The sequence below is a fragment of the Dendrobates tinctorius genome, unplaced genomic scaffold (assembly GCF_039654945.1).
Source record: "Dendrobates tinctorius isolate UK_male_01 unplaced genomic scaffold, ASM3965494v1 ptg000008l, whole genome shotgun sequence".
NCBI classification, from domain to species: domain Eukaryota; kingdom Metazoa; phylum Chordata; class Amphibia; order Anura; family Dendrobatidae; genus Dendrobates; species Dendrobates tinctorius.
In genome coordinates this window covers 57,737,843-57,756,357 of record NW_027361676.1, presented here as the reverse complement: position 1 = coordinate 57,756,357, position 18,515 = coordinate 57,737,843, and positions in this window count along the sequence as shown.

Sequence of the window (18,515 nt, the reverse complement as noted above, 5' to 3'; positions counted from 1 at the left end):
CACCTGTGTGTGCGAGTGATCGCGCAGACGTAATAATCCGTCCCTGGTCAGACAGACACAAGTCACATGGATGGATTATTATGTTTGATGTCAGAAAGGGGTTAAATAGTTTTTCCTTATGTAAAAGCACCAAAACATTAAAAAAAGATATAAATGTGGTTTAATCGTACTGACCCGAAGAATAAAGCTGCCTTATCAATTTTACCACACGTGAAACAACATTAAAAAAAATTCCTGAATTGCTGGTTTTTGTTCATTCTGCCTCAAAAAATCTGAATAGAAAGCTATCAAAACATGTCATGCATCCAAAACTAATATAAATAAAAACTACATAGAGAAAATAGTGGGGAAAAATGTCAGCTCACCATCTGTTGCAGCACCTTGCCGGATGAAGTAACATTGCTCGGAGCCATCTCAGTTTTGGATGTCAACGAAATAGAAAAAGACGGGGGAAGAAACCTCCAGCAATGAAATCAAGAAGGTAGGTTATCTTTTATGTAAAGAAAATATGAAAAGACTTTTATTCGGTACAATAAAAAGACATGGATCCTGGTAACCACAACCTGGGATGAACAACCAACATGTTTCAGTTAAGAGCCTTAAACATACCAGGATTAAGGCTCTTGGCTGAAACATGTTGGTTGTTCATCCCAGGTTGTAACTGGGATAACTTTCCTTTGTAAGGACGCTAATGGCTGTATAATCAATTGGAGGTATGTGTCGCAGAGATGGCTGCCCTGTGCAATTCAACTCAGTATTTTGCTTTAGTGCACGTGAGCACTAAGATGTCGTTTAGGCATCTGTGTCCGGGTTGGGGGTAGCTAAGAGAGATGGGCAGGTCTGGTTACCCATATACCTCCCATGTGGATGTGGTTACAGCCTACATAATGGAGGCTGTTGTTTGGCATATGGTCTGTGCACAGAGAGGGAGAAGTCTTCCTGTGTATGTGGCTCCAGACCGAGCCTGAGTGCTGGAAATTACTCCAACCTGTGTGCCCACAGGCCTGAGGGAGCAGAATCCTTCCTGGACCTGTGTGAGGTCAGGGTCATGTGACCTGGCCATGTAAGTTAGCGGTGGCTGGTGTCTTGGGAGAGCAGGAACTCCCACATAGCTCTCTAGAGGTCTGTGCTATGGACACTGATACTTTGTTTTGCCTGCTCTAAAGGCAGTTTCTCCTTTTTGTTGGTGCTTCTGGGTTTATGAAGCAAATAAACCTATATGGAATTTGAAAGGAACGTGTCTCCTGTCTTCCACTTGTGGCACCTGAGTGAGTACAATCCTTCTTGATTTCATCGCTGGAGGTTTCTTCCCCGATCTTTTTCAATAAAAACGACAACTGGGCCCTCAAAAGAATGTTAGCCAAAAATATAGAAAATTACAGCTCTAAAAAAACGGAGATGCAGAAACTAGTTTTTGCAAAAAAAGTCTTTTAGTTTGTGACAGCAGCCAAACAGAACTGCCCAATATAAATCTGGTAATGCAGCAATCACTCTGACCAGAAGAATAAAGTTGTCTAATCACCAATTCTTCTCCTACTGTTGATTTGTTCATTCTGCCTCACAAAGATTACAGTAAGGCTTGGTGCATATTTATCCTGCACTCTCCTCTGAGAGCTTACACCGGGGTTTCCATGTAAATTTCTGAAATACGTGATTCAGACGGAACCCCAAGTGGAAGATTCCCTATATTGAGGCAGAGAAAACGCTGTGGTCTATGATACAGCAGTGTACGTTTTTTTTAGGCATGAATAAAAGTGCGGTCCTCCACAGTTTTGTGCACTTCCGAAAAATAGGACATTGCTGAACAGAGATAATGCTTCTGTCTCATAGTGAATGGATCCTTTAGGGGTTCATCTGAATGATGTCACTCAGAGATTTAGATGGAAACCCTAAAGTAAGTGCTAAGCATAGAGCACCAGATAAATGTGATCCCAAATGTTATGAAAAATGGACCAAATAAAAGCTTCAACTCAGTTCACAAAAAAAAATTCCCACTCATGTCTGTCATCTGTCAATGGAAATATAGGGGTTTACAGTTACTGGTAGTACAAAGAGTATGTAAAAGCGAGATATCTCCTCGCATCCAAAAGAAATTCAACAAATTCTGTGCTTTCAAATCCAAAAGCTCCCCTCCGTTCTGAGCCCCACAGTGAGCCTAAACCACATTTAGGCCATGTGCACACGGTGCAGATTCTGCTGCGGATCTGCAGCGTTTCAGGCTCTGCGGGTCCGCATCAGATTTAGGTGCGTTGTACAGTACCATTGTTTTCAATGGTAAACTGAAAAACGCTGTGCACATGCTGCAGATTTTTCTGCGCGGATTTGCTGTGGGTTCAAATCCGCAGCATGTCAATTCTTTGTGCGGAATCTGCTGCAGTTTCACACCTTCTCCATTGTAGAGGTGTAAAACTGCAGGCTAATCCACAGGTAAACCGCAGGTCTTTTGATCTGAGAATTTACCTGCGGATTTTTACAAATCTGCGTGGAAAAATCCGCAGGACCTCAAATTACGAGTACACATAGCCTAAGCGTCCACATGTTTGGCATTTCTGACAACCTGCTTAATTTACGGCTTCATAACCTACTGGTCACCACAACAGCAGTTTGCAATTTTTTACTCAGCATCCCCTTCTGCTTGTTTCTGAAAAGCACCCATGGAGTCAAAATTATCATTACACTTGCAGATAAATTCATAAAAGGGGTTTAATTTCCAAAAATGAGGTCACTTGAGGGGGGATGCTGCTCTTCTATCACTTAGGGGCTCTGTATATGGAGTCTGCAAACTATTCTAGGAAAATCTGTGCTCCAGGAGGCAAATAGAGGTATGTCCCTCCAGAGTCTCGCTGTGTGGCTAAGCAATACTGTACAGCCATATATAGGGTATTTCTACATTCAGCAGAATTTGTGGTAAAAATTTTGGTGCCATTTTTACCCATTACCCAGAGTGAAAATGTAAAATCTAGCGGTAAAACAAAATTTTTGTGGTAAAAATGTAATTATTTTTTCTTCACTGCCCAATGGTATAAAATTCTATGATCTACTTGTGGTGTCGATATGATTACTGCACTCCCAGATTCATTTATTGATAGGTATCGTTTGTAAAATGATGTTTCATATGGGGGATTCTGCTGTTTTGGCGCCTCAGGGACTTTGACAATGTGACATGGTGCCATCAAACCAGTCCAGCAATATCTGAACTCTAATATGGCGCTTCTTACCGTCTGAGCTTTGCACTGTGCCTGAAAATTAGCTTTGGGCCACATATTAGCAAATTTTTGTTGCATTTTCTCTTGTCCTGTTTGGGGCTATAATTTAATTTTTGTAGGAAAAATGTGAGTTTTTCATTTTCATGGCTCTATGTTATAAACTTCTGTGAAGGTGCTTCAAAGTGCTTACCACACATCTAGATACACTCCTTGAAAGGTCTAGTTTTCAAAATGAAGTCACTTTTCAGGGGTTTCTACTGTTTAGGCACATCATTGGATATCCAAACACATAATACCTGCAGACCATTCCATTAAAATCTGCATTCCATAACCTCACTCCTTCCTTTATGAGCCCTACCATGCACCCAAACAGTATTTTTTCACCACATATGGGGATTCTGCATTCTCAGGAGAAATTGCACAACAAATTTTGGGGTGAAAATAAAAAAACTGGGGCTAAAAGAAAATTTTTGTAGGAAAAATGTGATTTTTTTTTCTTATATCTAATCTTCCATTCAGTTTCATCCCATTGCTTCTAGTCTTTCCTTGTGCAAATGAGAATAAAGATGATGCTTCTACAATGTGACAGCCCTTGAGATATTTGTAGACAGTTATTAAGTCTCCTCTTAGTCTTCTCTTCTGCAAGCTAAACATTCCCAAATCCTGCAACCTTTCCTCATAAGACAGGGTTTGCAGACCGGTCACCATTCTGGTCGCTCTTTTCTGAACTTGCTCCAGTTTGTTGATGTCTTTTTTAAAATGTGGCGCCCAAAACTGGACACAGTATTCCAGATGAGGTCTGACCAAAGAGGAGTAGAGGGCAATAATGACTTCACGTGATCTAGACTGTATGCTTCTGTTAATACATCCTAGAATTGCATTTGCCTTTTTTGCTGCTGCATCACACTGTTGACTAATATTCAGTCTGTGATCTATTAGTATACCCAAGTCTTTTTCACATGTGCTGTTGCTTAGCCCTATTCCTCCCATTCTGTAGATTTTTTTTCATTTTTATGGCCCAGATGTAATACGTTGCATTTTTCCCTGTTAAAAACAATTCTGTTAGTTGCTGCCCACTTCTCCAATTTATTTTTATCTCTTTGAATCCTCTCTCTCTCTTCTCTAGTATTAGCTAACCCTCCTAGATTTGTGTCATCAGCAAATTTAATTGGTTTACCCTCAATTCCTTCATTTAAATCGTTGATAAAGATGTTGAACAGTACAGGGCCCCTGGACAGAGCCCTGTGGTACCCCACTTGAGACATTCTTCCAACTGGATGTGCAGCCATTTACGACCACTCTTTGGGTCCAATCACTAAGCCAGTTTTGAATCCACCTAACAGTTGTCTTGTCCATTCCATACTTAGCCATTTTTTCAATAAGGATTGTGTGAGATAACACTAATAACACACTGGGGCCAGTTTAATAGCTAAAATGACATGACAGGTCCTTTTTAAGTATTATGGCAGCAAAGGCGATGGAATGTGAAAATTGTCTCAAACTGAGGGTGTCGTTATCAGAGGTAACATCATCCTACTGTGACTGAGATGTGTAATGTGCCATAGATTCCATTACACCCTCCAATTACTCCCCACTAAATTCAAGTGTTGGAAGCAAAGGAGGTAATTGTGACCTATATTTTGTAGCACTACTGCCTGGACAGTTTGTACCAGAGGTGGTGGTGCTCCTGGCATTATATGGGTTTGTTTTCTTTCATACTACACCATCCATTGCCATTGTTAATTTTTCATTTAACCCAAGTTTAGTATATAAATAACTTTTGAAAAAATTTACAGCCACAGTCATTCAACCGTCAACAGAAAGAACTGACCAAAAATACTAGGTATGCTATGTGATGACAAAAAAGCCTAATGCTGCAACAACCTAAAGTATTGGTTGGGCATGTATGGATCTCAACTTTGACTTCTTAAACGCATGTGCAAAAACATATCTACAGAGTTAAATACAATTAAATTTTTTTTCCTATTTCCAACATTAAATCCCCCTTACTAAAAAAGATGAAACAAAAAATGCATGGTAGGTACTTTCGCAGATAGCAAAATGCAGCAACAGCCCGTAGAACTGTTTTGGCGAATATGACTGACAATTTGGATTAGTAAAATAGGTAAGGAAAAAGTTAAATGTGTAAAAAAAATGTTTCTACTTTTATAACAAAATTCAATCCTTCTTTCCCAAATAAAGATATCACAAGAAATGCCAGGTAGGTAAAGAAAATTTCCTGAAAACCAGTAACTGTAACAGTGCACTGTATGGGCAGCATGGTGGCTCAGTGGTTAGTGCTGCAGCACTGGGATCCTGGGTTTTAATCCCACCAAGGACAACATCTGCAAGGAGTTTGTATGTTCTCCCCGTGTTTGTGTGGGTTTCCTCCCACACTCCAAATACATACTGATAGGGAATGTAGATTGTGAGCCCCATTGGGGACAGTGATGAAAATGTATGCAAACTGTAAAGCGCTGCGGAATATGTTAGCCCTATGTAAAGATTATTATTGGTGTGACATGTATGAATGTAAAATTTGCCTACTTAGTAAAACAAGTGTGCAAAAATCAAACATGCACACCTTACGAAGTAGACAGTGACATTTAAATGTCTGGATTGTTGGAAATTTTCTTTTGTGTCTTAAAAACAATTATTCACCACCAATACAAAAAGGATTGCAAACAAAATGCTAAATCTCAGAGCCATAACTTATTATTACACAAGCCAGCAAGCAAACTTTCCCTGACTAGAAACTGATTTCAGTTTTTTTTTAAGTAAAAGACAATAGTACTGAGGACTAGAGATGAGCAAATAAATTGGTGTAGAATTGAATTATTCTCAAGTTTTACAGCAATCAGCATTTGTCAAAGTGCAGGTAATTTGTTTCCGCATGTTTTCAGCAAAATGGCATCTTCTTATTATCCCTGCTCCCAATAAAATTGATGGGATGGTTTGCCGCAAGTGTGCACAAGGTTAAATGTGGTTGAAGAATAAATAGAAAATGTGTAATTCACAAGTAGCAAGGCAATAAATAATAATAATCTTTATTTATATAGCGCCAACATATTCCACAGCATTTTACAGTTTAACAGTTTCAAACACAACAGTCATAGGTAGCAACGCTAACAATGCAATAATTAAAGCAAAATAAGACAACCCTGCTCGTGAGAGCTTACAATCTACAATGAGGTGGGGGAGATACAAAGTACAGGTGTTTATTTACAATGATATATTTACAATGATGGTCCAGCCATCTTGAGGGAGTGAGGGATAGATGGAGATAGTGAATGGGCTACACACACTTACAAGTAAAATGACTTTGATTAGGGATCGTGATAGGCCGCTCTGAACAAGTGTGTTTTGAGGGAATGCCTAAAACTATGCAAATTGTGAATGATCCTAATTTCTTGGGGTAGAGCATTCCAGAGGTTTGGTGCAGCGCGGGAGAAGTCTTGGAGTAGGGGGTGAGAGGTACTGATTAGTGCAGAGGTTAGTCGAAAGTCATTTGCAGAGCGCAGTGGTCGGTTAGGCCGACAGACAGAAATGAGGGAGGAGATGTAGGGGGGTGCTGCACTGTGGAGAGCTTTGTGGGTGAGAACAAGTACTTTCAATTGGATTCTATAATGAATGGGTAGCCAGTATAACGACTGGCGAAGAGTGGACATGTCTGAATACCGATTAGCTAGATGGATGACCCTGGCTGTTGCATTAAGGATGGACTGGAGAGGGGAAAGTCGAGTCAAGGTACAAGCTGACCCTGACTACATCACTAATCACACTGAGTCTGCTGTATGCACCTCTCCTATGCCTTTTTCCCCTTATTAATATGTATTATTTACAAAATACTAGCCCAATGTTCTATTATCAGCACTGAAAATGTATACCACACTGTCGAGTAATTGTCCAATATTTTAACCCTTTCCCCTCTCATCTCTTATTATGAGCTATGCGTTCTGAGGTCCTCTCTGAAGCCTAAAACTCCTGAAAATGGTACCATTACTCCCTGCTTAAGCTTTCATAGTGGCTCTGATAGCCCTTTCAATTGATTGCGCTATAACATCGTGATGAGATAGCTGTAAGGCAAATTGAGCACCTGCAGCTCTTGAGATCATGTGAGCCTGCTCTGGTTGATGCATTCTTTGTCAATGAATGTGTAAAATGGCACAGGGCATATTTTTGGAAAATTTGTGTGCATCAAAACACAAACTGTTTGAGTTTGCTCAGGCCTTCAAAGTTCATGAAATTTGACACAAAGTCTAGTTGCGTTGAAATGATTCACTCATCTCTAGCAGTTGCCAATATTTACAGATTCATATTTTGTTTCTAATAAAGGAGCCAGGATTCTGCCCTAGTATGTTGCAAAACAGAAAGAAAAATAGACTAAAGTTGGTAATCTTGACTATTCCAATAAACATTAGATACAGTTTGGTAATGCAGCAGCTTCTTCTCTCTTCTGCAAATGTTAATATTTGTAGCTACATACCATATCATATCCATTACTGTATTTGTGCTGATAGCATGTAATATAATATCCTTCATATCACAATGATGTTTATCTCATTCAGTGCACATTACCATAAGCTTTAAACACATCTATTGAAAAGTTAAGTAACTGATGCTATGTAACAGCCAGGCATTAAAGAAAGAAAAAGAGAAAAAGAGAAAAGATGAAGTGACTAAAAAACTAAGCAGAACATATAAAAGTCAATTTTAGCACGTTTATTGTATTGATTGTATCACTGCCAACATTATTGAAGTATGTGTGTAACCTCACCCTATCCTCCTCTCACATCCCATATAATTCAAATTCCTTCCTGGATTATACCTTTGGGACCATAAAAAGTGGGTATCATGTTCGTCCAATGAGTTGTCATGACACAAATGGGTTAGATTTTATTGAAGGCAGATGCTGTTATTATTGATAATAATGGCTAATAAAGTTGGAGTGTAATTAACATTTATAGGCTACCACACTTTGCTAAACTTTGGAAAATGTTTAATTTTCATGCAATCACATCCTTCTAGAGTATCCTACAATAGACTTTTAGATATAGAGGAAGCAGACATAATAGAGAGACATAGATCATAAAAATCCACCTGGTACATTTTAAAAGTACTGAATCAATCATTAGGTCTGAAAACAAGCTCATAACTAGTAACCATTAGCAACTGCATAAAAAGTTTATACAATAGCAAAAAGAATTTTTCAGCTAAAAATATCCATTATTTATTGGCTATACATATACGAAAAGTATTTAGGAAATGACAAAACACAAAAGACGACAATAGAGCAGTGCATGTAACATTGTGAGGATGGGCACAATGAATATGAATGTACAAAATCTCAAACAGTAGTCAAAGTGTATATCCTAGATAAAGGACGCTTCTAAAGGCCCCTTTACATTTAGCGATGCACCAGTTATCCCGACAACGATACGACCCGGTGAGGTTCGCTGGTGCATCGCTAAATGGTCGCTAGTGAGCTGCCACACAGGCAGATCTCACAGCAATGTAGCGATGCAGCAGCGGTCGTTACTTACCTTTCATACACGGCGATCCTGACGTCCTCCCGCCCGCGTCCAAGCGTCGCTCGTCGGCGCCAGCAGGAAGTCCAGCAGGAAGCACCTGACGAGAAATGGAGCTGCACGATCTCGCGTGATCAGCGACAGACAGCGGGGGAGCCGGTCGGACGTAAGTATCACACATAGTGTCATTTGTGTCACAAAATCGGTGACGCTTTATCGCTAGCGATATCGCTATGTGTAAAGGCCCCTTTAGTGTTTGATACGTGTTGCTATATGGAATATCGTGTGACTTTACAACCTGATTGACTTTTATCATGTTCAAATAAACACTGATTTTTATGAAGCTGAATCAATCTCCCCTTTTTTCTTTTGGATTACGCACAAGTGTGGGAACACAAGTTCCGCACTACTACTATAGGTGAGCTGATTTTTCTTCACCCTTTTTTCATCATACACGCAAACCTACATGTACCAATTCATAAATAAAGTATATGGCCAGATTTCAGTCTTCCTTTACCTCGGCCATTTCTCTGCGCACTGCACACTTTGTAATTCTGGGCCCCCATGGAGGCTGCAGTTTTGGAATATGACAGCACTGGAGGATATTGGCTTCCTGGTCACTTCAAGTTTGATTATTCCCAAATCCTTGGCAATTGATGTGTGTTTTTTTCCCAACACCTTTTTTCTAGAGTTGAGAGAAATGGGTCGGTCAAATTCATAAGTCGCCGACTTTCGCTAAAGTCGGGTTTCATGAAATGAAACCCGACCTTAGCGTGAGGTCGGCCGTGCGGTTGGCTATGAGGTCGGCGACCAGAGCGCCAAAGTCGCGTTTCAAATGATGCTTCCAGCGCCCTTTTTCAGCCAATGAAGGAGGACGCACACTGTGGGCAACACGATGACATGGGCAGCGGTCACCACCATCTTTGAGAAGGGCATGCAAGTGATTGGCTTGCTTTGTGTGGCGTCACAGGGGCTATAAAAGGGCGTGCACGCCGACTGCCATCTTACTTCTGCCAATCTAAGCATAGGGAGAGCTGCTGCTGATGATGATTCTGTAGGGAGAGCGTTAGGCAGGGATGAAGAACAAAAAAAACTGCTTCTGCTGTTAGCGATTTTCACTGTACAACACAACAGTTTGTGTGCAGTGACAGGGGAGGCTATATTTTTGTGCATCAGCTCTGTTGGTTATTAGGCTGCCTTATAAGGCTCCCTGATAGCTGCATTGCTGTTTGCACACTGCTGTGCAAACTGCTTTTTTAAAAGCAAAAATACTTTTCTTCCTCTTTTCTGCACAGTTACCAAGCGTTCATTTATCCACACTTTTGTGTGCAGCAGTCCTGCTTATTAGGCTGCCTGCTGCCATACTTATACGAAGAGCATCATTGTCAGCCTCCTAAAATCTCTAGGGAGATTCAAATTTTCAACAATACTATATACACCTTGTACTCTGTCATACACCAGCCAATTTCAGCCTGTTAAATTGAGGTGTAATCTATAGTGGGCCTGAGATAATAGTTAAGCCTCCTAAAATCTCTAGGGAGATTCAAATTCTCCCCAATACTATATAAAACTTGTACCTTGTTTTACAGTACTGTATAGCTGGTGGTATTTTGGGTACATTTTCCCAAAAATGAGGAAGTATGGTGGAAGAGGCCGTGAACATGGGTGGGGGTTGCCAGCTGGTACTGATGGTGGTGGTGGTGCATCTGCTGGTAGTGGCAAAAGCACAATAGCGCCTAAGGCAGGAGGTGTTGAGCCTGCGTCATCGTCTGGCTCCACAAGGCCTCGAAGGCTTCATTTTCTGGGAATAGGTAAACCGCTTTTAAAGCCGGAGTTTCAGGAACAAATTTTGGCTTACATTGCTGACACAGCCTCCAGCTCTATTGCCTCCTCTTCTGAAGTTTCAAAAAATAAAAGCACTGAGTCGTCACACCTTTCCTTGTGTCCTTCACCCCTACCAAAAGTGAAGGATGTGGCAGGCCACACTACAGATTACTCCATGGAGCTCTTTTCACATACCATGCCTGGGTTATCAAGTCAAATCGAGAATTCCCCAGTCCAAGATGAATCTGACATGGAGTGCACTGATACAGAGCCACTGCTAGATTTTTCTGCTGGTACATTCACTCAGAGCACTACATTGTCCTTGCAGTGTACTGAGACAGAATCTGACCCTGATGAAACTCAGGTGCCCCTTCCCGCATACTATACCACCTTACACAGTGACACAGAGGAAGGTGCACATGAAATTGAAGAGGAGGTGATGGATGACCCAGTTGTTGACCCAGATTGGCATCCATAGGGGGAAGAGGGTGCCGCTGCCAATAGCTCAGAAGAGGAGGCGGAGGATCCGCAGCAGGCATCGACATCGCAACAGCTGTTATCTGGCAGGCCCGTAGCAGTCCAAAAACGGGTTACAAAAACCATAAGAGTTGCAGGACAGCTTGGCCAGATGGTCAAATTAGCACAGCATGCAAGGCCTCAAAATGTCTTCCATAGTAGGAAGAGTGCAGTGTGGCACTTTTTTGAACAAAATCATAATGATCAGGCAAAGGCTATCTGTAAGAAGTGCACAAAACCTTTAGCCGAGGGAAAAATCTGAGAAATTTGAATACCAGTTGCATGCTTAGACATTTAACCACCATGCACTTGCAAGCGTAAACGGACTACCAAACCTCAAGTACCACATGTGCACCTGCTCCGAATGAAGGTAGTCAGCAATGCTACATCGCTTCCCCCACTGTAAGCCCACCGGTTAGCACACCACCAGCAGCAAATGTTGAGGTGTCGTCACAAGGCCAAAGCAGTCAGGGAATCACAATGTTATTGCTATGAAAGACTGAATCTAGGCCATCAGCATGACCACCAACACCATCACCATCACCAACCCTCTCTCAGTCCGCCATGTCCACCGCTAGTTCCACCATATGCAGCTCTCAAGTCCAGCTCACCCTACCAGAGACTCTGAGTAGGACAAGAAAGTACTCATCCTCTCATCCGCGTACACTGTGTTTGAACGCCCACATTGCCAAACTAATCTCGTTAGAGATGATGCCCTACCGGTTGGTTGAAAGCGAAGCTTTCCGCGAGCTCATGGCCTACGCAGTACCACGCTATGACCTACCCAGTCGGCACTTCTTTTCTCGAAAAGCCATCCCAGCCCTCCACCTGCATGTGAAAGACCGCATTGTCTATGCACTCAAGCAATCAGCGAGTGGAAAGGTGCACCTCACAACAGATGCATGGTCCAGTAGGCATGGCCAGGGCCATTACGTGTCAATCACTGCACACTGGGTTAATGTGGTGGATGCAGGATCCACAGGGTACAGTGGCGGTGGGACAGTGCTGCCTAGCCAACGGTATAGGAAACAGTTGGCTGTAGGCGTTCGACCCCCTCCTCCAGAAGTGAAAGCTCGTCCACAGAGCGCAGTCGCATGAGCACTCCATCCGCAGCTGCCAGTGTTGCACACAATGGGTCCCACTATCGAACAGCTAGTGGTAAGTGTCAGCAGGCTGTGTTGAAGATGATGTGTTTGGGCGACAACAGACACACCGCGGAGGTACTGGCCGACTACTTGCAGCGACAAACTGAGTCATGGCTGGGCAGTCTACATCTTAAGGCAGGCAAGGTAGTTAGTGATAACGGACGGAATTTTGTGGCAGCCATAGCCCTTTCAAAACTCAGACACATACCTTGCCTGGCTTACACCTTGAACCTGGTGGTGCAGTGCTTCCTCAATAATTATCCGGAGTTAACAGCCCTGCTCCATAATGTGCGAAGACTGTGCTCGCACATCCGCCGGTCGCCCGTACACTCCAGTTGTATGCAGAAGCTGCAGCGATTGCTCCACCTTCCCAAGCACCGCCTAATTATCGACGTTGCAACAACGTGGAACTCGACCCTGCACATGGTTGAGAGGCTGTGCGAACAGAGGCAGGCTGTAATGCATTTGTGGGAGGATACACGGGCAGGCAGTTTAAGGGCAGACATGGAGTTGTCTGGTGTGCAGTGGTCGAAGCTGAAAGACCTCTGTAAAGTCCTTCAGTGTTTTGAGGAATGCACACGGCTGGTAAGTGTAGACGACGCAATCGTAAGCATAAGCATCCCACTTATGCATCTGCTCATGCAAACTTTGACGCACGTTAAGGAGGAAGCATCTGCAGCCGAGGAGGAAGAGGAAGAGGAGGAGGAAAGCCTTGATGACAGTCAGCCATTGTCTGCTCAGGGAACTCTCCTGGACGAGGTGGAGGAAGAGGAGGAGGAGGAGGAGGATGATGGGGATGATTATTTAGGGGAGGAGGATGCTTCTCAGGGGGCAAGAGAAAATGTTGGTGTGGCAAGGTCAGGTACAGGGTTCGTGCATGACTGGAGGGATGTGGATTTGCCAGAAAGTGCTCCTCCACCCAGCACTCACAGTGCATCATTGACACTGGGAACATGGGCCCACATGTGTGATTATGCCTTGCAGATCCTAAAAAGGGACCCCCGCATTGCCAAAATGATGAACGATGACGACTACTGGTTGGCCAACATCCTGGATCCATGCTATCAAGGCAAATTCCAAAACATCATGCCACAGGAGAACCTAGAGCTAATATTGGCTAACAAACAAGCAACTCTGGTAAACCGTTTGTTTGAGGCATTCCCAGCACACAGCGGCGGTGATGTTTTTCCAACGAGCCATAGGGGGCAACATGGAAGCGTTGGACACAGGGATTTCATGACCATGTTGTGGACTGATTTTTCAAGTACCGCTCACACGACTGGTAATACTGCATCGATTGAAAGTGACAGGAGACAGCAGTTGTCAACTATGGTTACAAACTACTTCTCCGCCCATATCGATGTTCTCCCTCACAGGTCATTCCCCTTTGACTACTGGGCCTGTAAACTGGACACATGGCCTGAATTGGCACAATATGCCTTACAGGAGCTTGCTTGCCCTGCTGCTAGTGTGCTATCCGAAAGAGTCTTCAGTGCTGCTGGATCAATCCTGACAGAAAAAAGGACCCGTCTGTCGACCCAAAATGTTGATGATCTAACCTTCATTAAAATGAACCATGCATGGGTTTCAAAGGATTTTGTCCCACCTTCCTCTGCTGACACATAGGTTGCCAGAAAAATGGCTCGCTTTTGTCCTCCTCTTCCTCGGACTTCTGCAATTCCTCCATTTGCAGCTGCTGAATGTCCAACATCAACATATGCCATTTTTTCAACCTCTCTAACTGGGCTGCCTCCCCCCCAGGGCCGGGGTCACCACCTGGCGCACGCACCCGTGCGAGTGCCATTGCCCTGGACAGGTGGGTGGACCCACTCTTGGGCGACGGCACTGGCACAGGGTCCCTCATAGTACAATCAAGTGTCTCTGACGGTGGGGGTGCACACCCGCTGTCAGACACACCGCCGTACTATGAGGGGCCCTGTGCCAGTACCGCCGCCCACGAGTGGGCCCCCTTGCTTGCTCAGGGCCCCAGCACTTGCAATACTTACCTCTCCCTGCTCCACCGCTGTTTAGTCTGGGCTGTTAAATCCTTCACTGGGACTGCCACTACAAATTTGGTGAACTGATAGATGATGGTTAAGACGTAGCTATGCCCTGTCCTGCTGGGCTCTATCTTTAGATGATCAATGGCTTCCATTTGTTATGGACGTCAACTCACAATGAGATGCAGTGGTGGTTTATTATCAGCTTTCACGGTTTTCCTACTCACAGACGTGTGACATTCCTGCCCACATTTTTAAATGTGTCCTCTCATGCCAATCCAATAGAATCGCCTACGGCCTGTGGCTTCTGTCTTTTGCACTCCAAAGTTACCTGACAGATCATGATAGGCAGTGAGGACCATGTCTACATCTCTCCCTGTGATCACAATTTGATGGAGATGAGTAACGGTGATGGGATCTACGGTACTGCGATACAGCAACCCTTTCTTCAGAAAGAACTGTTTTCGCTGTCTCCACAGACAAAGTAATTGAGGGTGAGCATCGCCTCTGAGAATTCTCCCGGGAGTTTTTCCCATGATTAGTAATACAAAAATTTCTGCAATCACTCGACTTTACGTCAGTACTTGTATCCATCTCGATTCCTCTTGCGGAGAGTCTGGACTGTCTTACTGAGACTTAAATAAACAGTATATGAAGATTTAAAAATACCCCAACAGTGTATACTGGTGTACGCTTCTAACACATTACCCTTTTTCTACTTTTTAGATTCTTGTCTAATCCATACTGAGGCTGTGAGTGTCTTTGTCGGACTCCGGAAATATACACAGAGATTTTTAATGTTTAAACTATGCTATATAAACCTGTTATCCGGTGAAACTGCACCCTTTCTCAACTTTCTACAATCTTGTCGAATCCATACTGGGCTTGAGACCGTCTGAGTCTGCCTCCTGATTAGAGATGAGCGGTGTTCGAGTCGAACTGTTCGCCAAGTTCAAATTCAAGCTGTTTTGGGTGGTGTTCGAGCCGTTCGTCGAACTCGAACACTTTGCTTAAAATTCGGCTGTTCGAGGTTCCGTTCGAGAACGGTTTGTTCACCAAAAGCGTAACTTTATTTTCACATTAATAATGGTTTTCAATGTTAATAGACAGTTTCATGGCATAGTAGCGGTATCTGGTAGCCAGCGATGTAGTACACCTGTCAAGGAGCTACACCGTGTGTGTTTCTAATAATTTTTTACCGCATCTTGTCCAGAAAATCCTTTTGGGCCTTGTAGCACTGTCTGCTACTCAGCAGAGTAGCCCACCTGTGAACCTAGCTATGCCGCCTGTTTATGAAAGAACCAGTTTTTGACTGCATTTAGCCCAGTTAATACTTTGGGCCTAGCAACTGTGTCTGCTACTCAGCAGAGGAGCCCACCCGTGAACCAAGCTGTGCAGCCTGTTTATGTAAGAACCATTTTCTAACTCCATTTATCCCAGTCAATACTTTGGGCTTAGTACCTTTGTCTACTGCTCAGCAGATATGCCCACCCGTGAACCTAGCTATGCCGCCTGTTTATGTAAGCATTGTCTGCTACTCAGCAGAGTTGCCCACCCGTGAACCAAGCTATGCTGCCTGTTTATGTAAGAACTGTGTGCTACTCAGCAGAGGAGCCCAGCTGTTAAGCAAGCTACAGCACCTGTGGTTTGGACACTTAATTTTTGCACATTCTTTCTGGAATGCCGGTTAGGCCTAATTCCGGAATTCCGATTGACCTGCACTTACTGGGAAATTCTCGTTCATGGGGAAGAATTGGAATCCCAGATCCCCATCACTAACGGGGTTCAGCTGGTTATCCGCCCCTGTAAGCGACACACGCTGGTCCTTTCAGTGTAGCGCGCGTGCAGCCCCGAACATGTGAGGGCATGACAGACCTGTTATTGCTCGATCTCGCGTGCCAGAGCCTCGCGTGTCCCTCTAGTAAGCTGGACGCGGACCACGGGGGCATGCCGGAGTCTCGTTTGTTAACGGAATTAAGCTGAGAAATCGCTAGCACAACTAAAAACGGCCATGCACCACCACCCACAGAATCGAGAAAGCTTGCAATCTGTCCATCCTTTCCTTGGCTGGCATGGTTGAGGTTGCCCGTGTGGAGTCCAATTAAGCCGCAGGCTCCACTCCTTGTGGTGGTGCCCTTCTGGACATTCCTTTAAGGTTCAGCTTTGCAACCCTACTGCCCGCGTAAACCAAACACTTTGCCTTCATGGACGCTGTTCGGAGGGTCATAGGAATAACGCCGCCTGATCGGCAGTTGGCATAATTTATGGTGGGAAGTCCGACGGTATATGATCGTCTTGGATTTTAGAATTTTAGAATTTTTTTCTATTTTAGATTTTTATTCCAGCCTTTCTTGACTTTATAAGGGCATGACGTGCCTATATCTGTGTCTCCACCTCCTCCTTTTACTCCTCCACCTCTTTTCTATATGTAGTTGCCCTTTTCCATATGTTATTTGTGTCTTCTGAGCATTTTGTCTGCTTTGGGACACCTTTTAAGGTGTTTTGTATATGTCTTCTTTGTGTTTGTATGTGTTTGTGTTTGCCTACCATTGTTTTCAATGGGGTTCGACAATGTTCGTCGAACATTCGACGAACTTGCCTCCTGTTCGACTAACCAAACCAAACTCGAACACTAGCGGGGTGGCTCAACACTACTCCTGATACATAGACATACATTTTTAATGTTTAAACAATGCTATATATACCTGGTATCTGGTGATACTGTACCCTTTCTGCCAGAAAGTCCTCCTCCACCCATCACTCTAAGTGTATCATTGACACCTGGAACATTGGCCCACATGTGTGATTATTTCTTGTGGATCTTCTTTTTATATTGTGGTGTGATCCATCCTGAGCGTGTGAGTCTGTGGGTTACTCCTGCAATTTATATGTAGATTTAAAAATTACCCCAACACTGTATACAGCTCTACGCTTGTGATACATTACCCATTTACTGCTTTTTATTTTCTGGCCTAATCCAAACTGACCAAGTGAGAGTCTGTTTCTGACTCTGGAAATAAATACTGAGATTGACAATGACCCCTACACTGTATACAGCTGTTCGCTTCAGATCCATTACCGTTTTACGGCTTTTTATATTGTGTTGTAATCCATACTGAGCCTGAGAGCATCTGTGTCTGCCTCCTGAAATATAAAAGGAGATTTAGAATGTTTAAACTATACTATATATACCTGCTATCTGATGATACTGTACCCTTATTCTACTTTTTATATTCTTGTCTAATCCATACTGAGCCTGTGAGCGTCTCTGTGTGACACCTGAAATATATACGGACATTTACAATTATCCTTTGACTGTATACAGCTGTACGCTTCTGATACAGTACCATATATCTGATGTTATTTTGGGTACATTTTCACCAAAATTTGGTAGTATGGTGGAAGAGGCCACGGACGTGGGCGTGGGGGGGGCAGCTGGTACTGATGGTGGTGGTGCATCTGCTGGTAGTGGTAAAAGCACAATAGCAGCTAAGGCAGAAGGTGTTGAGCCTGCATCTTGGTCTGGCTCCTGAACGCCTGGAAGGCTACCTTTTCTGGGAGTAGGCTAACCGCTTTTAAAGCCGGAGCATCAGGAACTGGTTTTGGCCTACATTGTCGAAACAGACTCCAGCTAATATGCCCTCCACTTCTGAAGTTTCAAAAAATGCAAGCACTGAGTCGTCAAGTGCTTGCTCCTGATCAGGAAGAACCCCTTTCCTTGTGTCCTTCTCCCCCACCAAAAGTGAATGATGCAGCAGGCCACACTTCACATTAGTCCATGTAGCTCTTTCTCACATACCATGCCTCTGTTCTCAAGTCAAATCGTGAATTCCCCAGTCCAAGATGAATCTGACATGTAGTGTGGGTCGCCAGCCAGGGCAGTGGGGTTAATCAGTACCGGGCCGGTGTCTCAGAGGGATGTGTCACGGTGGTGGTGACCCGGTCCGTGGCCCTTGGCATCCATGCAAAGGGGTGAATAACATTTATAGGTGAATGATATGTGACGCCACCTGTGGTTTCTGATCAGATTGACCAGCGCTGCAGTGTCGCTTCTCTAGGACAGATGTTGTGGTGCAGCTAAGATGTAGAAGCCCTGCACAGGTAGGGCCGTAGTCGCAGGGCAGATGAGAGAGTTGGTAGATGGTGTGCAGTGCAGGATGTAGCAGAGCCATGCACCAGGTGCAGGAGAAAGATGACAGACACAGTCGTGCAGTTCCTTTACCTGTACTTGGTAAGTGCCGTCCAGGACCCAGAGTACAGATGGAGAAGGAGTTGGTCAGCCTGGAAGCAAATTAG